Here is a 23,452-nt window from a genome sequence, read left to right on the forward strand (position 1 = left end):
TGCCGCCGAAATCGCCGCCGAAATCAGCCCGCCAAGACAGCGGGACTGGCCCCAGCCTGGTCCTGCCGCTGATTGCCGCCGCCGATTGCCACCCCGCCGCAGCTTGGGCGCCGCTCCGGGCGCCCGCTGGTGCCTCGCTGCCATCCTCCTCCTCCACCACGCATGGCCGTGCGGAGGAGGCGAAGGAAGAGGAGGGCAGCGAGGTCTGGGGCGGAAGAGGCGAAGGTGGAGGCGGTGCCTCCTGCACGCAGCCGCGCCACCTTCCCCGCCTCCCCGCTGCCGCTGGCTTCCCTCTCGGCCTGGATGGGGCCCTGGCTCCGTTCAGGCTGAGGGAGAAGCCAGCGGGGCCGCTGGCTTTCCCCCCCAGCCTGCCTGGGGCTTAGGCTCCACTCAGGCCGAGGGAGAAGCAGGCGTCGCCGCTGGCTTCCCTCTCGGCCTGGATGGGGCCCTGGCTCCGTTCAGGCCGAGGGAGAAGCCAGCGGGGCCGCTGGCTTTCCCCCCCCGGCCTGCCTGGGGCTTAGGCTCCACTCAGGCCGAGGGAGAAGCCGGCGTCGCCCCTGGCTTCCCTCTCGGCCTGGATGGGGCCCTGGCTCCATTCAGGCCGAGGGAGAAGCCAGCGGGGCCGCTGGCTTCCCCCCCCCCCCCGGCCTGCCTGGGGCTTAGGCTCCACTGAGGCCGAGAGAGAAGCCAGCAGCCTCGCTGGCTTTCCCCCCCTGACCTGCCTGGGGCCTAGGCTCCGCTCAGACCAGGAAGGAGCAAGAGGAGGAGGATGAGAAAGCGGAGGAGGAGGAATTGGAAAGGTGAGACTTTTCAGGTCTGCCTTGGGGGGGGGGGGGGGTTATTAATTTTTTAAAATATACAATACTTATTTTTGTTTTTTTTATTTCAGTATTTTTATTCTTGCTTCTTATTTTATTTCAGTATTTTTATTAGTTCTTTTTTATTTTATTTCATTATTTTATTATTGCTTTTTAATTTTATTTCAGTATTTTATTCTTGCTTCTTATTTTATTTCAGTATTTTTATTAGTTCTTTTTTATTTTATTTCATTATTTTATTATTGCTTTTTAATTTTATTTCAGTATTTTATTCTTGCTTCTTATTTTATTTCAGTATTTTTATTAGTTCTTTTTTATTTTATTTCATTATTTTATTATTGCTTTTTAATTTTATTTCAGTATTTTATTCTTGCTTCTTATTTTATTTCAGTATTTTATTCTTGCTTCTTATTTTATTTCAGTATTTTTATTATTGCTTTTTTATTTTATTTCATTATTTTAGTATTGCTTTTTAATTTTATCCAGTATTTTATTATTGCTTTTTTATTTTATTTCAGTATTTTTATTTCTTTTTTATTTTATTTCAGTATTGTTATTACTGCTTTTTTATTTTATTTCATTATTTTATTATTGCTTTTTAATTTTATCCAGTATTTTATTATTGCTTTTTTATTTTATTTCAGTATTTTTATTTCTTTTTTTATTTTATTTCAGTATTTTATTCTTGCTTTTTATTTTATTTCAGTATTTATATTATTGCTTTTTTATTTTATTTCAGTATTATATTATTGCTTTTTTATTTTATTTCAGTATTTTTATTACTGCTTTTTTATTTTATCCAGTATTTTATTATTGCTTTTTTATTTTATTTCAGTATTTTTATTTCTTTTTTATTTTATTTCAGTATTTTATTCTTGCTTTTTATTTTATTTCAGTATTTTTATTATTGCTTTTTTATTTTATTTCAGTATTATATTATTGCTTTTTTATTTTATTTCAGTATTTTTATTACTGCTTTTTTATTTTATTTCATTATTTTATTATTGCTTTTTAATTTTATCCAGTAATTTATTATTGCTTTTTTTATTTCATTATTTTTATGATTGCTTTTTAATTTATTTCAGTATTTTATTATTGCTTTTTATTTTATTTCACTATTTTATTCCTGCTTTTTATTTTATTTCATTATGTTTATTATTGCTTTTTATTTTATTTCAGTATTTTATTACTGCTTTTTATTTCATTTCATTATTTTTATTATTGCTTTTTTATTTTATTTCAGTATTTTTATTATTTCTGAAGGTGAGACAGTGTGACTTTCCAAAGTGCATTTCTGTGTATTTTCAATGCATTTATTGCTGAAAGGTCTGCTTTAACAATGATAGTGGTGATGATGATGATGATGATGATGATGATGATGATGATGATGATGATATCAGTCAGCACACCCCTCCTCCTCCTCCAGGGCTTTGGTGGAAGCCCCGCCCCTTGTGTGTGGCTCCGCCCCTGGAGGGTGGAAGCTCCACCCCTGGCATGAGGCTCCACCTCCAGAGGGTGGAAGCTCCACCCCCTGCTTCGGCCCCCCAATTGTCTGAGGGACAGCAACCCGGCCCCCAGCTCAAAAAGGTTGCCTACCCCTGGTCTAGATCTTACTTTTTCACAGCAGAGCAAAAAAAAAAAAAAAATTCAGCAAAATGGGACTGGATCCTGGTTAACTGTCCTTTCCCATAAACAATTATTACAGTTAATCTGGGAGTGAAGGAGCTGATCTCAAGTTAAAATTAAAACATCCAGAGGGTCTTAAATCTCATGCATAACACAGCTGGCTCTCCATATCCATGGATTCTGCATCCATGGTTCAACCATCTGCAGCCTGAAAATAAAATAATTCAAAAAGCAAAGCTTGATTTTGCCATTTTACATAAGAGACATAATTTTATTATGTCATTGTATATAATTGTGGGGTTTTTTTTTGGGGGGGGGGGCGGAAACAAAGTTTGGTGGATACCAAGGGTCTACTGTATGTGACCTGGCCCTTTGAATGCTAGTGTCCTGGTCATTTTAGATTGTTGACACAAAGGCCCTAATAAAAGATATAGAGAATTGCAGATCCTCAAACCCACAATTTATCTCCATGAGAGTGACGCAGTTTTATTGGTCTTATAAGACCTAGGGCAGATGTGTTTTTGGGGGCCCTGCTGCTAGTTCTTACAAGGAATTATATGTATATGATGCTGTCAATTGGTGGTGACCACAGTGGCAAGACTAGGACAGCAGCCAACCGTATAAACAGTGTTTCAGAGAGACAGCCTCTTGTTTTGCAGAGGTGTAGTACAAACTGTTCTCCCATAGCTAGGTCTACCATATGTCTTATAAAATCACATTAAAAATCCAATACAAAGTAATTACATGCAGTGTTGCATCCACTGTTGCTACTATTCATTTGCTGCCACTTGTAGAAGGTGGGAAATGCTGGATATACATCATCTCACATACTTCTTCTATCAGACATTACTGGAGCTATGCAGGGCAGAAAATAAATCAGTGCTCACAGATCAAAAACACAGTAATCTATCTCCATCATGTTAGTCCATGAAGGTAGCATGGATGAGATTTTACATGAAGTGATAATTGCAGCCAAAATCTGCATGACCATACAATTTTGATGGAAAACAAAATAAGTATGCCATGATGCAAATTGTAAAGGTTACCCAGGTTTCAGCAATAAACTAGGATACAGTTAAAACTAGTGGGCCAGCTGCATCCAATCCTTGGGATGTTTAATCTTACCACACTGGCTACTACCACTGCAGAATTAATGTAGTTTGACATTGCTTTAACCTTCATGGCTCCATCCTATGGAATCCTGGGATTTGTAGTCTATTATGTCACCAGAGGCCTCTGAGAGAGAAGGCTAAATATCTTTAAAAACTGCAAATCCTGGAATTCCTTAGCATTGAGCCACAGCAGTAAAAGCAGTGTCAAACTGCATTAATTCTGCAGTGTAGATGCAGCCTGTGACTCATGCCTTGGTTATATCCCATTTTGATTATTGTAACACACTCTGCATGGAACCACTTTTGGAGGATGTTCACAGTGTTCAGCCTCTAGATAATAAACTGCTTCAACCAGGGTCTGGCAAACTGCAAACTGGGAGCCACATGATGCTTTCAACCTCTCCAACTATATAGATTACCTTTTGTCTTACCCAAACAAGGGACAAGATGCATCACTTTCCCCAGAATCTCCTAGAACCATCAATTTGCCTACTGAATAGGTTGCAGTAATTCCTGCCTGCTCCTGTTAAACATTTTCTTTAAAAAATTACTTATTTTTCACCTTCTGCAGACCACTTTATTTTTGGTCATTTAGAGGGTTTTTATATATATTGAAGCAGTGATCTATGCAACCCAGGGAAGGTTCTAGGAGTGGAAAATCAGACACTGCAGTTTCAAATAGTGACTAGCTTTACCTTCACCTTGCAGAAGAGAAATACAGAAAGCCTACTCATGCCCTTTTGTCAACTTCATTGGGTTTATTAATGTTTTAAGGCTATTCAGATAGTGGCAGTAGCCTTATGTCACAGATATCCAATGCACTGATGTACCATGGAGTATTCAATCACAAATATCCAGAGGTGTGGAGCACTGAAGAACTTATTACTCTAGGGACAAGAAGACCTTTCCCACATTTTTTAAAAAAATTACATATGCACACTTACACAAAGTGTGAAAGGAATTATACAAAATACACTATGGGCAATCTGTCATGCAAATTTGCCAAAACATACTTCTTGCTCAGTAATATATATCTGAATTCAGCTGAAGGCACAATTATATAAATTTATAATGTACAATATACACAAAGATTTAGAAAAAATAGCATTTATGTAAATATAATAGCAAACAAAATATAATTTATAATGTAGTAAAATTTCCACTGCCACTTACTCCTGACAAAAATAAAATGTGTAATAAACTTCCAAACAATATTCAAACCAATTTTGGATGAACATTTACAATAAAATAATTTCTAAGATGGAATTTACCCACAAGAAATATCTGGCTTAGATCTTATTGCATCCCAACTAGACAAGATCAATTCTTCAATAAGCCAGCACTAGATAACCTTGAAGGACCTTTACAGCTCCTTTGTGTGGGGGTGCTATGTGACTCTGCTTTACAACAAACTATACATCCCAGTAAAACTCCCCATAAACACCACCGAAGGTATCATTTCCACTGATAGAGAAATTGCCATCATACCCTAATACAGGGGTAGGCAATCTTTTTGAGCTGGGGGCCGGGTTGCTATCCCTCAGACAACTGGGGGGGGGCGAAGCCAAAAAATAAATAATTAAATATTTTTTTAAAAAAAAAATTAAATATATAAATAAACCAGGACAAATGTAGGACAAAATTTTCAAATGGAAGACACTTTTTTTAAAAAAATGGAGGACACGCGAAAAAAATTGCTGATTTTTTAAAAAATGTTAATATAAATGCATGTTTCTGAGGCTTCTATAGACAATTGCCCCCCAAAGGCCCCGGCAGCAATCGGCGGCAGGACCGGGCTGGGGCCGGTCCCAAGGCCTCGCTGGGCCGCATCCGGCCTGCAGGCCACAGGTTGCCTACCCCTGCCCTAATACAAACAGAAACAGTATGGATATTTGTCAAGAAAAAAAAATCCATTAAAGTAGCAATCCTGCTCAAGTCCACCCATTGGCATCTATTTAAACTTTCTAAAAAGAATAGAATCATAGAATCATAGAATAATAGAGTTGGATGAGACCACAAGGGCCATCCAGTACAACCCCCTGCCATGCAGGAAATCCAAATCAAAGCATCCCTGACAGATGGCCATCCAGCCTCTGCTTGAAGACCGTCAAGGAGGGAGATTCCACTACACTGCGAGGGAGTATGTTCCACTATCAAACAGCCCTTACTGTCAGGAAGTTCCTCCTAATGTTGACGTGGAATTTCTTTTCCTGTAGTTTGCATCCATTGCTCTGGGTCCTGTTCTCTGGAGCAGAAGAAAACAAGCTTGCTCCCTCCTCAATATGACATCCCTTCAAATATTTAAACAGGGCTATCATATCACCTCTTAACCTTCTCTTCTCCAGGCTAAACATCCCCAGCTCCCTAAGTCGTCCTCATAGGACATGGTTTCCAGACCCTTCACTATTTTAGTTGCCCTCCTTTGGACACATTCCAGTTTCATCCTTTTTAAATTGTGGTGCCCAGAACTGGACACAGTATTCCAGGTGGGGCCTGACCAGAGCAGAATAAAGTGGCACTATTACTTCCCTTGATCTAGACACTATACTTCTATTGATGCAGCTTAAAATTGCATTGGCCTTGTTAGCTGCCGCATCGCACTGTTGACTCATGTTCAAGTTGTGGTCTACTGGGACTCCCAGATCCCTTTCACACGTAGTCTCGTTCTGCCAGGTGTCACCCATCCTATATCTGTTCATTTCATTTTTCCATCCTAAGTGCAGTATCTTACATTTCTCCGTGTTGAAATTCATTTTGTTAGCTTTGGCCCAGCTTTCTAATCTATTAAGGTCATTTTGATTTTTGATCCTCTCCTCTGGAGTATAAGCTACTCCTTCTAGTTTGGTGTCATCTGCAAATTTGATAAGTATACCCCCAATTCTGTCATCCAAGTCACTGATAAAGATATTGAATAGCACTGGGCTCAGGACAGAACCCTGTGGGACCCCACTGGTCACTTCTCTCCAGGATGAAAAGGAGCCATTGTGGAGCACCCTTTGGCTTCAGTCAGTCAACCAATTACAAATCCTTGTGGCAAAATAACCACTTAATATAATGTATAACTGGGCTTTCTGTCTCTTTTGAGCCTACTGTTACTGGGTGGTCAGGCCATCTACTGCTCTGAGCAACAATTCACTTAAAAATCAGAGAGATTACAAGTCGCTAAATTCTTGGATAATATATCTAACAAAAAGAATGGTCAGTTAGTCAGTCACTCAGTCACACATGATACTACAAGGTGCATTTTTGGGCAATGTATTTATAATAAGCATTGGACCTATGTGCCTGCAAATATTTTTAAAGTGATAGGGAACTTGAGACATTCAATCTAACAATGATTAAAGTTATTTTTAGCAGCTTTGATCAAATAAGTACTCATTCTCTTCCAGGCTGGGAAGAGCCAGCTACATAAGCTTTGTTGTTTTTGTTGTGTGTGTTCGAGTCATTTCCAACTTATGATGACCCTAAGGAGAATGTATCATGGGTTTGCTTGTCAAGGAAATGCAACATGGGACATGCAGTTATAGAAATAAAATATGTATGTGAGAGTCAGAATGACTAAGCATGAACAATTAAGAAATCACACAGGTGTAAAGGATGATATAATTTAGAAGTCTTGGGAGCCAAGGACAAAATTAAGGAATGTACATTGGTAACACCTGAGACTTGTTACATGTACAAGGTGATCAGATGATGTTCATGGGTTGGACTTGAGTATGGGATGAACAAAAGTCAACCAATCATTGTGAATGTACACACCCACTGGGTGGTAATTGTCTAGTGGGTGGTAACAAACATTTGCTATAATAATTGCCAGTTTTGCTAATGTAACTTGTGGGTAGCTGTGGAGTATTGGTAGAGTGTAGAGATATTGTGGATTGTTGGGCATATAGAGATAGTAACTGTATATAGTAGAATAAAGTAGATCTTTTATCTAAGACTACTGAGTTGTGTTGGTGTCTTGAGTGAAGATACAAGAACCAGCAGAATCCTGATGGTGTTTGGAGACATCTGAAGAAGAAGAGTGAGAAGGCTTGGAGAAGATTGTCAGGGTCTTCAGCCTATTCTCAGAAAACTCTGCTGCTTTGGGAGAAAGCAATAATCACTGACCAAAGCTGGTCAGCTCAGCTTCATTAACAAGGTGGTGAGTTACAGCCTGAGGTGAAGAGCAACAACTCCCATCATCCCTGACATTGCTTGACTAGATTTGTTCAAGAGGGAGGTTGCCTTTGTCCTTCTCTGAAGCTGAGAGAGTGTCACCCAATGGGTTTCCATGGTCAAGTAGGAATTTGAAACCCTGGTCTCCAGACGGGTAGTTTAATGCCCAAACCATTACATCATACTGGCTCTCACATAAGCCTACAGATAGCATAATGATATAGCAGCTGCTGTTTCCCTGTTGCTGGTGCTGTGTCATTGCCCCCAATTCTGTCATCCAAGTCATTGATAAAGATGTTGAATAATAAAGATGTTGAATGACATTGCCCAACTCAGCATGGATGAAAACTGTTGTTTAAAGTGAAGAGGAAGGAGTACACAGCTACATGCAAAAATCACCTCAATATGGGAGGCAGTTTTTTTTTTCCTAGCAATGAACAATATCCAACTAAGTCATGAGTTCAATGAGATTCTTCTACTGACAGAATCATCTATGAACAGAAGCAGGAGAGAAGCAATTCTGCACACAAACACCACCATTCCACCTCACCCCTCATTGTACCACCAATGCCCACTGCAGAGGGGTGGAAAAACATACAGAACAGTGTTATAAATGTTGCAACAAAGTGCATAAAAGAGGGAATATGATTACTAGACAGCTACTAGTTAATTCCTATTAGTCAAAGATGTCCCGAATTTCATCCTGTGCCATCTAGCTGACATGATACAACAAATCCATTAGCTTTCTGCTGTGCTGGCCAATGCTTTTAAAAAAAGAAAAGGAAAGGAAACCCAGAAGTGACAGATATCAAGGCACTTTTTCACTCAGTTTGGGAAAAAAAATAGACACATGTCTGGTTGAATGAAAGTCAATTAAATTCTCCTTCCCTAAATTGACATCCAGCTACTGAAGAAATCAAGATTAACAAGGTCATTTTACACCTTTAAAGCAGTGTACTTTTCATTTTGACTTTTTTGTGAAGAAAGACAGGAAGAAAGGAAAGAAAGAGGAGCAACTCCAATATGCTACAAAAATCTATAGGCAATCAAAACAGAACCACAATAATAATGATTTGAGTTCAGAAAAAAGTGGCACTTTAAGCCAAAAACCCTTTGGAATATCAGGGTCTAATATTTGGCTCAATAAACATGTATCAGATTAGTTTGCCTGCAAAGCAACAGGCTACCAGTATGATCTGAATGGCCCTTATTTATGCTCCACTGCAAGCATTTCTTGTACCTCCATCCAAAATTTACAAAAAGAATAATAAAATTCACCTACCATTCAAGATTCAGAGCATGAAGAGAGTATCTATTTGCAAACAGTACATTTCAAGAGAAGCACAGTTATCTGTGTCATGAATTTGTGAAATAATTGTACAGCAGCAATGAAAACAGTTGAAATGGTGAAGAATATTTATCATGATCATGAATAATGAATAAACTTGTACGGATTTAAAGTGCAGTCTTTACAATGCAATCCTGAGTCGCATGCTGAGAAAAAGGTGGGCTATTAAATAAAAAATGAATACATGAGCAAGTAGTGATGCTAGGGATGCCCAAGGGCATGTCTACATGGACCAAATAAAGAGGTCCCCCACCCTCACACTGCTTTGTCTTCATGATGAAGAGCTTACTGTGCTTGAAGCAACTGTGCTTCATTATAGGGCCAAATGCTTGCAATAGTCCTTCCACTGTGGACTGTCTTCACAATGCAAAGACAGTTCTGCATCAAATCCAGATCATTCTTCCCTTAAACCAGATTAAAAAGACATACCCTTTGCTCTGATTTTTCATGGAAAATCTGACTCACTCCAGAGTGATGCTGGGCAGCTGCTCACACATATCACCCACTGTACTGCCCAGTACCACAAATGGTGCAAGTCACTCTCTCTGAAATCACAGTGAGATTCCCAGCCTTATGATCAATGCTAAGCTCCTGTTTTGACCTCATAGAGAGCCACTCACACCAATAGTGGTACTAGGTGTCACAGTAAAACATGTGTGGACAGCTGTCTGGTATCATTCCAGACTCTAGAGGGAACGGGGGAACTTGGGGCAGGTCTGGAGCCAGAATACTCCAGGAGCAGCCTGGAATATTCTGGTCAGAGTAGACTTGCCTCAAAACTAGTTAAAAGTAGAGAAAGGCTCTCATACTTTTAACAGCTGTAAAAGTATTTAAAATGCATTGAAATATAGCCAACACATGAATGGAGGGGAACACAACTCAACTGTAGCAGGGTATTACAGATCACTACAGGTGCTCCAGCCTCTTCAGACAGGAAGATATCCACAGGAGGGATGCCAAGCAGCTGACTGCCTGGAAACACCTCAGGGCCTCAGGTAAAGACAACATGGGAGTTTACTGCATGCATTTTCCAGGCCTATCCATGCACTGGATGGGATCGGGTTGGAACAGTGGAAAACGGGTTTTACTGTACACAAAACTGCTGCTGCACTGCCATCTGACCATGATCCATTCCCAAGCAGTGCTCTGGTGTCTGATTTTGGTACTATGGAAGCTTTCTGTCTTACCAAAATCAGCCGCCAGAGCACTGCTTGGAGATGGATCGTGGTCAGATGGCAGGGCAGCAGCAATTTTGTGTGCAGTAAAACCTGTTTTCTCCATTCCAGCCCAATCACGTTCAGTCCATGGATCAAGTGGAAAATGTGTGCGATAAATTCCAAGGAAAGATAAAAGCTCAGAGGAAGCTGTAAGAGTTTCTTCGCTAGACTAAAAAACTTCTGTTGCAGCCCCAAGAGTCTCCCCAAGAGGATTGAGACAACTTTCCAGGAAGAAGACTGAGAGGACCAGTAACCAGGACCAAGTCAGGAGAAGCCACTAGCCCTTCTTTCTATAATCAAGGTGAAACCAAGGAGAGCTAGCTGCTAAAGAGGCAATGAACAAGGTTGCACACCTTCTCTCCTGAAAAAGAGGTACAAGCCCAAGGAAGGAATATTGGCTGGCAATGCATAGTGGCATCATGAGGGTTGGTGTCACTCAGTGCAGGAACTCATGGTGTCACCACCACCCCCTTGACCTCCTCCCGTACCACACCATACAGAATTCTTAGTAATATATAATGTTTTTGTTACACATGAATTATAATTCCTGTGCATCACTGAATGGAATGGGAATTATTGTGACATAAACACCTAGCAAAACTGAAACTACAGTGCACCCTTGGCTTACGCGGGGATCTGTTCTGGACCCCCCTGCATAAACCAAATTGCACGTATGCTCAAGCCCCATTGAAATGAATGGGGCTTGTGTATGCGGCGGTGCGACGGCACGCGTGCACCACAGGCGTGTGCCCATTAAGCCACATATAGCCCGCCTGCCTATAACGCGGGCACACTGTATACCTTTAAATGGCAATATATGCACAGCCTAAATGTATTTATGTGTACATAGTTTCATGTCATTAAAGTAAAAATTTGGTGAATGTGATTTTTGAAAGAAAATGGTAAAAAAAATTAATTTAATTAATCATTTTTTTAAAAAAATAAATTTATACATTTATAAATTTATTTTATAAATAAATAATAAATAAAAAGTTTATTTATATACCGCCCTTCATACATCAGGGCGGTTAACAACATATATCAAAATACAATAAAAACATTCCACTAAAACCAACAATTACACAGAAAAGGAATTAAAAACACTCATGCCAGTGGCCATGCTAACATAGAGGAAGAGGTTGTTGTTTTTTTAAAGCTGGGATCTCCCCCTTTCTCTCTCCACTGAGGGGCTGAGCAGGTGGGCCAGGAAAGCACAGGCTCAGCCCATGATTTCCTGACCTGGGTGCTAACCCAGATTGGTCCCTGGAGTGGTGTGAGTGACATGCATATGTTTACATGCCCACCAATATGTGTGCCACAGGTTTGGCATGGCCACGCACCCCTTAGCTCTATCTATTGATGCCAATACTGAGTAGCCCACTGTCTCCGCATCTGATGCATAAACATGGTGCCCCAACCACATGGCAAGTCACTCTGTTTTCATGTCAGCCACAGCGATGGGGGGGGGGGGTGGTCTACTCATTAGCAGTAGCAACGGACAGAGGTACATGGCGAATGGGACCTTCTGATCTAATTGGGTTTGCTATGGAGTTTCCACAAAACTCTGCAGCAAATGGAGATCAATTTGACCCACGTTAATGCCATTTTACCTTGGGATCAGGCCTGAACAACCAGACCCATGTCTGGTCTGCTAGGATCCAGCCCAATCCTGTCCCCAGGGTTTTACCCTGCATTGTCCAAACAAAATAACACATATCTAGGGGGGAATACAGGCCTTTGGCTCATGTTGATAACCCCTGTGCCTCACCCCACTTACACCATCTCGTCATCATTTTAAAGGGACACAAGTAAATGCCACAGACCATTTCTACCAAAGGGCAGAAGTTCGGGGAGCAATGTTGTCACCTTGTGCTGCCTGCACTCTCTGAACCACTCTAGTGACACCTCAGCAATGCTTGAGACCATCACAGCTGCTCACAGTGTCTCAAACTGAGTACTATGCCAATGCCTAGCCTTGGCCCTAGAATAGACCCCAGTCCTACATGGCTCTCTTGCCTGGGCGGGTGAGTGTGGGCCTTCACCTACAGAAGAAGCCAATTCTGCCTCACTGAACCTGTGGGCCTTGGGTCCTACAGCCAGATTGACCTGTGAGAGGGGCCTAGTCCAGGGAGAAGTTATTGAGATTAGAGGCTGAACTCATTGAGCCTGCACCAGCAGCAGGTATATGCTCCTGAAACAACTTGCCACATTTGGGACCCGTACTTGGAAATTACACACTTGCAAAAATCGTGGGTTCCAAAGTCACCTCCCTGCTTCCTGCTGCCAAGTCCTGAAAAACCTTCCCTTCCCTGTACCTCTGTCATAACCCTTAACTCCATCAGCAATCCAGTTGGCAGTGTTGGTCGTGGTGTGGGTCTTAACCTGGATATGGAGGTGCTGACTACATGAACTGAAGATAACAATGCTCAAATGGGGTATATTCAGTTGCGTATGTGTTTATCGTAAAGCTTAAAGGAGTTGGCAGCCACACTGAAGTCAGACTGGTTTATGCTAGGAGTTAACTAGACTGACCCTGCTGACACCTAGAGGATTATCACATGGAGGCTTACCATCGCTCAAACATGGCTAAATCGTCCCTAAAGCCTGTTGATGTGATTGCCAGTTGTGCTTGTCCCCCGTGATTAAATGGTCAGGGAGGTGTCCCGCTCCTCTCTTGTTATCAAAATGTTCATGCAGCAGCCATTTCTCCAATAACGGAAGTTCCTGTTATTGGAGAAATGGCTGCTGCATGACCGCTTTGGTGACAGCAGAGGAGAGGGATGCCTCCCTGAACATTTAATGATGGGGAACAAGTGCCACTGGCGATCACACTTTTGTGCTTTAAGGATGATTTAGCCACGTTTTAGTGATGGTAAGCCTCCATGTGATAATCTCCCTACACTTTTTGAAAATCATAAAATCACAGAATCAGTGGGAACATGTCTGAATTAATATAAAGATGGGTTTTTACACCTAAAATTCATATACAGTCAGCTCTCTGTATCCACAGAGGGAGAATGGGGAAGATTAAACTTTATTTATACTTCACCATTTTCCTAAGATTGGGATTCAAGGTGGCTTACAAATTATGTTGAGCCAAATTTTGCTTTATATTTGCTTTAAAATATTGTATCTACATTAAAGAAATCTATTCCCTTGCATTAGTTCTTTTCATTCTTCCAAGTCAGTAGACAATTGGATTTATTTTCTCTTAAGTTGTCACAATAAAGTTTTTAAAGATGGTGCACTAGTAAGGATACAACACCAAAGTCTTGTGTTTGCTATTCCCTGAGCTTCTTGAGAAATGCCAACAGATGACAACCTGGTTTCAGCTCTTCTGTAGTACTGTTACTTGAGTCTTTTTGACTTGTGATTTCATTTCACAACTGTGATTCCAGTAAACCCTGGCTCTGCTTTTCTTCTTTCTTGTACTTTCTGCCATTAAGATATTGGCCCTACTCCAGCTTCACATTTTAATTCTGGCTTGAGCTATTGATTTTGGACCTATTGACACCAAATAACCAACTTATTGTTCTGTGATTGTCTTTTAATACCCTTTTGCCAGAATCTTCTAACCAATCAAAAGTTATATTTTGAAACCTTGACTTCTGATTGGTTTGTAAACAGAACCAATGGATTCAAAAGAAATATGCAATAAAGTACCTCAGAAGTTGATTTTTGAACTCTTCTGGGATTCCTTCCTCTGGTAATGTGAACTGACATAATACAAACTTCATATAGCACATAATCACCTTACAATATCGCAGCATTGGCTTATATGTTGGTTAATAGGTAATGACAGTAAGCTACCTCTACAATGCATCTCTTAAACCTCAGTGGAATGCAGACTGTCAATTTTTAACATCATTCCATTAAGAATTCACAAATGAAATGTACAGCGCTGTGTAAATTTACAGCGCTTTATAAATAAAGGTTAATAATAATAATAATAATAATGAAATAATAACATTCTTATTGTTTTTGTGGGTTATGAAGCCGTGGCTAGCATCTTCAGAGAATGCTAGCATGGAAGAGAGTGGGATATATATACTGTTGGTTGAGAGGAGGTGATTTGCATGTTAATCTGTGTATTGTTCTGTTGTTGAATGGCAAAGCCCAGAGGGTGTCCATTTACTTAATGATCCATTGTCTTCTGGGAAATCCCCTTCACCCTGGGTGGTTTTAATTTTGCTGGGTCTTGATTTTGTTGTTTTTTAGGACTGGTAGCCAAACTCTGTTTACTTTCAGAGTTTCTTCTTTCATGTTGAGATTGTCCAGGTGTTTCGATGGCTTCCCTGTGCATTCTGACCTGATAGTTGTTGACATGGTGCAGAATTTCAGTGTCTTCAAACAACATTTTATGTGCAGGATGGTTTACAATGTGTTCTGCTACCACTGGTTTTTCTAGCTGACCTAGTCTGCAGGGTCTCTTGTGTTTCTTGATTCGTGTTTGAACACTGTGTTTGGTGGTCCCTATGCAGACTTGTCTTCAGCTGTACGGTATGCAGTAAATTCCTGCAGCCGTGAGAGGGTCTTGCCTGTCTTTCGTTGAGCACAGCATTTGCTGGATTTTCTTGGTGTGTTTGTAGATTGTCTGGAGGTTGTGTTTCCTCACCAATTTCCCTATTCTGTCTGTGAAGACAAACAACCACCCAAAGGAGTCGCAGACAGAATAGGATAACTGGTGAGGAAAAGCAACCTCCAGATGCCAGCCACAGCTGCTGGTGAAACATCAGGAATAAAATCTTCTAGAACATGAGTTCAGAGTCCAAAAAACCCACAAAAGACTATGGATGCCAGCTGTGAAAGTCTTCAACTTCACAACATCCTTAATCTTATAATTAATGGAACATTTTTGTATCTTTTAGTCCCCCCCCCCCCCCCCATAACATATTTCCTCTACAGCATCTTATACAATCAGTTATTTGTATACTTTTGATATTGGTAACCTATTTTTGATAAGTGAATCAAGTTCCATCTTGTTAAGAGAATCAAGTATTATGAGAATCTATTCTCCCACTGCCCCATGGAAAAAAAAATGCTATGCTCAGGAAACAGTGGTTTCTATTATCTGAAGTTTAACCCATAAAAATAAGATAACTTTGTTTTATGTAGCTGTAAACATTACTTTTGTCCAAAGAACAACAAGAAAAGTAAAATTCTTCCATCCTTGTTGATGTCATAAGCAGCTCTGCAAAAATATATCAAAAACCACTAACAAATTGTACAACACTATGGACAATTGTACAATACTATGGCTTAAACTGCCTTAACACTTGTTCCATGAGCCCAGGGAACTCTAGCTCAGTGAAGGAAGAGTTAATGATCTCCAACACTAAATTCTGATCAATTATATGTCCAACATATCTGACTAAATCATCTAATGTACAGTGGACCCTTGGTATCTGCTGGGGTTTGGTTCCAAGAACCCTCGTGATAACAAAATTTGTGGATGCTCAAGTCCCATTAAATATAATGACATAGCAAAATGGTGTCCCTTATGAAACATGGAAAATCAAGGTTTGATATTTGAAATGTATACTTTCTTTGAACATTTTCAAACCGGGATCCTTGAATCCATGTATAAAAAAATCCGTGTATAAGAAGAGCCATCTGTATATACGTTTTTCCTTCTTTTGCAAAATTTCAACAGTGAAGATTATCGCACTGCGTTCTGAGAACGTTCCGTATCATCACGTGATGAGAACGTTCCTGGAACAGATATTACTGCATTAGTAAACTAGAACGTGATCAGAACGTGATCAGAACTGCATTTTACCGCACAGCGATTCCTTTTTCTTGAAACCGTTCTCAGAACGGTTTGCTGTATTACGTTTTGTGGGCTGTGTTCTGATGACGTCGCCACTCAGAGGTTGGACGGCTTGGGAGAGGCGCTGCTCCCAGGAAAGAGGAAAAAGGGAGGCTTGGCTTACTGAAATCCCTCACCTCCCTTCCCCATAGGATTCAATCCAAAAACGGAGGTTAAAAAAGAGCAGAGAGCCCTTATGGGTCTTCATCTGAGGAGGCAGAGGTTGCTTGGCTATGGGGATGTCCTGCCATCTCTCCCTCTCCCCTCTTTCCCCATAGAAATCAATCCAAAAACGGAGCTTAAAGAGCAGAGAGCCCTTATGGGTCTTCATCTGAGGAGGCAGAGGTTGCTTGGCTATGGGGATGTCCTGCCATCTCTCCCTCTCCCCTCTTTCCCCATAGAAATCAATCCAAAAACGGAGCTTAAAGAGCAGTGAGCCCTATGGGTCTTCATCTGGGGAGGCAGAGGTTGCTTGGCTATGGGGATGTCCTGCCATCTCTCCCTCTCCCCTCTTTCCCCATAGAAATCAATCCAAAAACGGAGCTTAAAGAGCAGTGAGCCCTATGGGTCTTCATCTGGGGAGGCAGAGGTTACTTGGCTATGGGGATGTCCTGCCATCTCTCTCTCTGCCCTCTTTCCCCATAGAAATCAATCCAAAAACGGAGCTTAAAGAGCAGTGAGCCCTATGGGTCTTCATCTGGGGAGGCAGAGCTTGCTTGGCTATGGGGATGTCCTGCCGTCTCTCCCTCTCCCCTCTTTCCCCATAGAAATCAATCCAAAAACGGAGCATAAAGAGCAGAGAGCCCTTATGGGTCTTCATCTGAGGAGGCAGAGGTTGCTTGGCTATGGGGATGTCCTGCCATCTCTCCCTCTCCCCTCTTTCCCCATAGAAATCAATCCAAAAACGGAGCTTAAAGAGCAGAGAGCCCTATGGGTCTTCATCTGAGGAGGCAGAGCTTGCTTGGCTATGGGGATGTCCTGCCATCTTTCCCTCTCCCCTCTTTCCCCATAGAAATCAATCCAAAAACGGAGCTTAAAGAGCAGTGAGCCCTATGGGTCTTCATCTGGGGAGGCAGAGCTTGCTTGGCTATGGGGATGTCCTGCCATCTCTCCCTCTCCCCTCTTTCCCCATAGAAATCAATCCAAAAACGGAGCTTAAAGAGCAGTGAGCCCTATGGGTCTTCATCTGGGGAGGCAGAGCTTGCTTGGCTATGGGGATGTCCTGCCATCTCTCTCTCTGCCCTCTTTCCCCATAGAAATCAATCCAAAAACGGAGTTTAAAATCTCTCCCAGATGCAGACCCAAAGGGCTTGCCTCTGCTCCTTTTAAACTCAGTTTTTGGATTGATTTCTATGGGGAAGGGAGGTGGGGGATTTCAGTAAGCCTAGGGACTCTGGCCGGGAGAGTGCTTCTCAGCCTCACTGAGAAGTCTTCCCTCCGAAGATTCCCTTGGGAGGGAAGGAAGGCCAGCCCCCCTCCCCAGCTTGTCTTCCCTCCGAAGGGAGTCCGAGGATTCTCTTGGGAGGGAAGGAAGGCAAGCCCCTATAAAACGCTGGGGCTTCATATGCTGGCATATGTTTGAAGAAAATAGGATAAAACTTATGTAACTTGATGGGCCAAGGGCAGAGTCCCCTCCTTGGCAGCCTGGGCTTTAAGGGAGCTCCACGGAGGTCCCTTCAAGCGGAGGGGACTGGACCAAGGGGAGAGCCCCTGCAGCCATTGCAGCTCTTTAAACCGGTTAGAAAAGAAGAGTCCTCTGCTGTCATCCCATTTCCTCCTGTGTGTGTGCATGTAATGTGTGCCTTCAGGTTGTGAGCTTCCCTCCCCGCTTTAACTCTTGTCTGGCTCTTTGCTATGGAATTCTGGGAGTTGTTGGCTTGCTTTTCTGTGGTGCTCCAAACAGAGGAGCTTTTGTGAGTTCCCTCCTGGAGGGAAGGAGGAGAAGGTCCTGGGCATCCCTGCCTCCTGCATTGTGACAGCACAGGAGCCCCACTGGACATGACACTAGAGGCCCCCGCAGAAGCAGCCAGACCCTCTCCCTCTTGCTCTCTGCTCTGGTCTCTTCTTCCCCTCTCTCTTTCTCTCTCTTTCTCTCTCTTTCCCTGCTTTCCTCTTCTCTTCCTTGTCCCACCTTTCCTCCCTTTTTCCTTCCTTCCCTCCCTCCTTCTTCCCCCCCCCTCTCCCTCTCTCTCTCTCTCTCTCACACACACACACACACCTTCCCTCACTGCAGACGCTCGCCTGCCTGCCTCCATGTCTCCCTGCCTCCCTGCCTGTCATTCTTTCAGCCAATCAGGAGACGGGGGAATGAGAGAACGGATTTGAGAACGGATATGAATACCGCACACACTTCTGTTGGAACGTTCTCATCACGTTTCAGCTCTCTGGGAACACATTCAATCTGTACCCTCCTGGAACACATTTAAACGTTCTGAGAACCCGATTGGAACACATACATGCGGTATACTCAAATGCGTTCTGTTCTCATCACGTGATGAGAACGTTCTCAGAACCCAGTGCGATAATCTCCAGTGTGTGTGTTTGGGGGGGGGGGGGGGTCGGTAATTGACTATCTTTTTCTTTGGTCCTTTTCCCAATGCTATTTGTTTTCTGAAAAATTCTAGTTTCCTCCTTATTATCTCAGACATTTGTTTCTGGTTCTTTATTTCTGTACATGCAAGTTACAAAGATTGTACAACCAAGCATGCAACTTTCACCATTTTAAACAGGTTGTTGTTGTTGTTTTTGTTCAAGAAAAATTATTATGTCATTGCACAATTACTTGGCTCTGGAGTAAGTGCTTATTACGTCTGTATTCATAATGACACTTACTAGGAAGGTAAATCCCACTGAAGTCAAAATTCGAAATGTACATTTACCTAAATTGCTGCACTCACTACTAAATAGGGCACACATGGTTGCTCAAGAAAGGCAAAAATTAGATTTGCCTGTTCTCAGGGGATCTGTGTATTTATTAAAACCACAGTTACTGAATTTACTGCATTTCAGTTGTAACTTTCAGCCTCTGTAGTTTAATAAAATAGCCTAAAGATATTATCATCATTAATTTTTAGAAACTAAAATCCTAATCCACCAAAAACAAGCAACCAAGTGACCCTCAACAAGTAATTTGGCGTTTTGTACTAGGCAATCAATGCAAATGCATGAAAGATGGCACACAAAGCAATATCAGAAAAGAGAGGAACAGCAGAGCTGGGGGGGGGGGGAGGAGGCATAAACAAAAGAGAACCAGACCCTTATTATATCATCTTGTCATAAATCCAATAGATCTCTCTACAGTGGTTCATGGTATTCAAATTATTAAAATAACCTCTTCCAAATGGAAGAGCAGCCACATGCTAATCAAATACTGGGCTTCAGGATTTTGAGGCAGCTGAGAAGAAACAGAAAAGGATGCATTATGTAATTGGGAGCAGGAGTTCAAGAGCGTAGCCATCAGTGCTAGAGTGAGTTTTGTTAGAAAAAACTCTTTGTTATGGGTGATGTCTCGTGCTGCCGGTGGTTTGAACTGGTACCAACTGGAACAGATGCAGTCTTCTCTGCTACTCAGGAACAAAGTAACTTCAACACAGATTTTCACTCAAATGAGGGTTTATTGACTTTGTTGCTATTTACACTTTCACAGCAGGCTACTGTACATCTATACTCTTTCAGAGTCCATGCTGGAAGCTCGAATGTGACATCAGTCTTTGTTCTCACACAAGATCAACTTTCCCACCAAGTGGACACACCTCTTTCTCATGAAGTCACCATACTACACAAGACCATAACAATAATACATTTGTTTATATTATGTCTCAGCAAATGTCCTTGAAGACTTGTTCTTCCAGGCCTAGGCTTTCTAGCCTGCAACAGGAACCATTTTAAACCTTAGTTAACCATTGACACATCTGAACATTTTCAATACAAATTAGAAATCGAGTTTAACAAGTTTGCTGTAAACCTAGCAAATAAAAAAAAAAATTGATTGACAGGCAACATGTGATCACCGGCATTTTGTGGGATATCCACAGAATAGCTGAGTCATGAGCATATGGCATGAGGCAAAGGTGTAGTGTGTTTGCATCGTGCTGTGTGATTTGGCTGATGATTATGAGCCAACTATCTATAAAGGTGAACTGTGGGTTAGTTGTGGAGTAATGTTGTGGCGTAGGTGTGGCATAGCTGATGGTATGGAGAGAAAAGCTGGAGTGTGTTATGTGTATATACTTGCTTTATGTATACAAGATAACTAAAGATAAAGCTTCCAGGTCTCTTGGAAGAAGCACCACATCTGTGAGTCTTATTCTGTTTGTGAAAAGGAGATCAGAGCACTGCCAATACTGATAGCTGGGTATTTTTTGTTTTTTACAACTCTTCTACTCTGCTAGAGAATTATTTGGCAACGTCTGAGTTGGTTTGTCCTCAGATTGCGCTGGTAGGTCACTACTTGCCAAAAATCAGTTGGTATCACTTTCAAAGATCAGATACAGAAACAATTTACAGAGGCATGTGTGATGAAGAAACCACCACAAGTGCAATCTATCGCATGTGACTTATCTTCTTCATAAACTATGCCCTATGGAAATTGTGGTTCACTTTTTTCCCCTTTCACCTTGAACTGTATACATAAAAATCCATTTCAAATGCTTTACTGTTCATAAACATCTGTACTGTTGACACCACAAATTGATTTCACACTTGCAAAGGTGCACAGTCATCACAAGGACAGATCTCCATTCACTAAACCCCTTTCATGTAAATTTCCACAAGCATTTTGCACGAATTCAGCTAAAGTGATTCTTGGGCCAATATGGCTATGGCACAATTTCTGGAATATAGGGAAGGTGTTCCATGAAAACTTGTTGACTGCCAGTTCCAGTAGAGCAAAGCCACTATGGGATGGAAATCTATTCCTCCATATCAGTGGGTTTCCTGCATGGCAGTGGGTTGGATTGAATGGCCCTTGTGGGCTCTTTTAACTCTATGATTCTATTATTCTATTCTGAAATGAGTTTAAAGCAGGAAGTAGAGGACACTTCCACGCTTGTAAATTAAGCCACAAGGCACAAATGCATCATGATGATAATGGTAGTCATGCACAAGAAATGTGACTCCTGTCTAAGATAATCAAAACTAATCAAAGTCTTTATTATTATTATTATTATTATTATTATTATTATTATTAACCTTTATTTATAAAGCGCTGTAAATTTACACAGCGCTGTACATACAATCTTTTTAATTAGACGGTTCCCTGCCCTCAGGCTTACAATCTAAAAAGACATGACATAAAAGGAGAAGGGAAAGGTGGTGGGGCTAGTAGGCTAATACATATAAAGTACATAGCAATACAGGAAATGGTTCGATAAAACAGGCATCAAAAGAACATCAAATAGCAAGCGACAATTATGCAATGCCTGGGAACGCTTCTCTGAACAGGATGGTCTTCAACTCTGTTTTGAAGCTGGTTAAAGAAGTGATGGCCCTTGCTCGCGGGGGAAGAAGGTTCCAGGAGTGAGGGGCAGCAAGTGAAAAGGGGTGAATCCGAGATGGGGCAGAGGAAATCCTGGGCTGGGACAGCAGACCTTGACTACCAGAACGGAGGGCCCTGGTGGGAAGGTGAGGAAAAAGAAGGTCTGATAAGTAAGGAGGGGCCAGTCCATGGAGGGCTTTAAACGTCGACAGCAGGAGCTTGTACAGAATACGGAAAGGGAGGGGGAGCCAGTGAAGGGATGCCAACACAGGAGAGATGTGGTCAGAGCGGTGGGTGGAGGTGATAATGCGTGCAGCTGAATGCTGGACAGAGATTAAAGGACGGAGGTGAGAAAGAGGAAGCCCAGCCAGGAGGACGTTACAGTAATCAAGTCATGAGACCACTAGGGCATGGACCAGGATCTTGGCAGTAGAGGCAGAGAGATATGGTCGGATTTTAGCAATATTGTACAAAAAGAATCAACAAGCCTTGGCTGTGGTCTGGATCTGAGGGATACACGACAGAGAAGAGTCAAAGATACAACAAAGACTGCGGGCTTGCTGGACTGGTTGAATAGAAATGTTGTCCACAGAGACAGAAAAGGAGCGTTGAAGGGTGGGCTTAGGAGGAAAGACAAGAAGCTCCATCTTGGACATGTTGAGCTTCAAACGCCGATGGCGCATCCACTGCGAGACAGCTGTGAGACATGATGAAACTTGCTGTTCAAGCCTTGGAGAAAGGTCAGGGGTGGAAAGATACAACTGGGTGTCATCGGCATACAGATGGTAGGAAAAACCAAAAGAGCTAATGAGTTTACCTAAGGACTGTGTGTAGAGAGAAAACAGAAGGGGACTCAGAACAGAGCCTTGGGGAACTCCAACAGATAAGGGAACAGGAGAAGAAGTCTGACCACCTGTGACCACTGCAAAAGATCTGCCAGACAAATAAGATCGAAACCAGTCGAGAACAGAGTCTGAGAACCCAAGGTCAGAAAGTATATTAACTAGAAGAGAGTGATCAATAGTGTCAAAGGCTGCAGACAGATCAAGAAGGATGACAACAGAGTAAAGGCCATTTGCCTTGGCCAGTAAAAGATCGTATGAGATCTTGGTGAGGGCTGTCTCTGTATGAAGAGGCACCATCTCCACCAATTCATGTTTCCTGTAGGTCTTGTTAGCTTAGACTGCCGTTGCCACGGAGGATAAGAAAAACAAGTAAAGAGTTCATCTCTACACTTCTGAACTCTTGCAAATCTACAACTTGTTCTCTTGATCCAATTCCTACTCGTCTTCTAATCTCTATAGCTCCTTCTTCTCTACACTTCTTCTCTACACTTCTCTACACAGTTCATCTCTACACTTACTACGGATGGATTTTCCCCATATATCTGAAAGAAAAATGGCTATTAACACAGTTGTCATGATGATTTTTAATGTTAGCATAACCAATTTGTACCATTGTACCATCTTTGCTGATAAGAACTTCTACACTCCCCTAGACTATTCCTGTCATATATGCTACCTGTTTTAAAAATGTGTTCAGCCACTGTCTTTTCTGAGTTGCACCACAGGTTATGTGGAGTCAGTTCTGAAGCATAGCATCCCTGCCTCTTTGCTCAACATAAAAGAAAAACAAAACAAAAACCCTAAAATCTATTGAAACAGAGACAGAATCCTGTTTTCAGCTAGCACAGACTCACTGAACCAATGGGAATAACCTATGTGTTGACTCACTATGCAGCAATTCATTTGATAGGTCTATTCAAGATTGGACTAACCAATGGTATTCAGGCATCTGTTTCTTCAGAGCCTAAGTGCACAACTTTAATTCAATCCTATGATACAAAGCATTATGCATGCAGTGTATGATTATGTAATTTGCACCAGTA

General features: G+C 41.8%; 1 protein-coding gene across 5 annotated transcripts in view; it reads right to left on the reverse strand.

The window, feature by feature from the left end:
- NELL1 (neural EGFL like 1) overlaps positions 1–23,452 on the reverse strand; it is a 630,714-nt gene that overhangs the window by 527,889 nt on the left and 79,373 nt on the right. The gene's annotated exons all lie outside the window — the stretch shown is intronic.

Source organism: Sceloporus occidentalis, unplaced genomic scaffold (assembly GCF_023333645.1).
Source record: "Sceloporus occidentalis isolate IW3139 unplaced genomic scaffold, rSceOcc1.0.p SCAF_4, whole genome shotgun sequence".
In the NCBI taxonomy this organism is placed as follows: domain Eukaryota; kingdom Metazoa; phylum Chordata; class Lepidosauria; order Squamata; family Phrynosomatidae; genus Sceloporus; species Sceloporus occidentalis.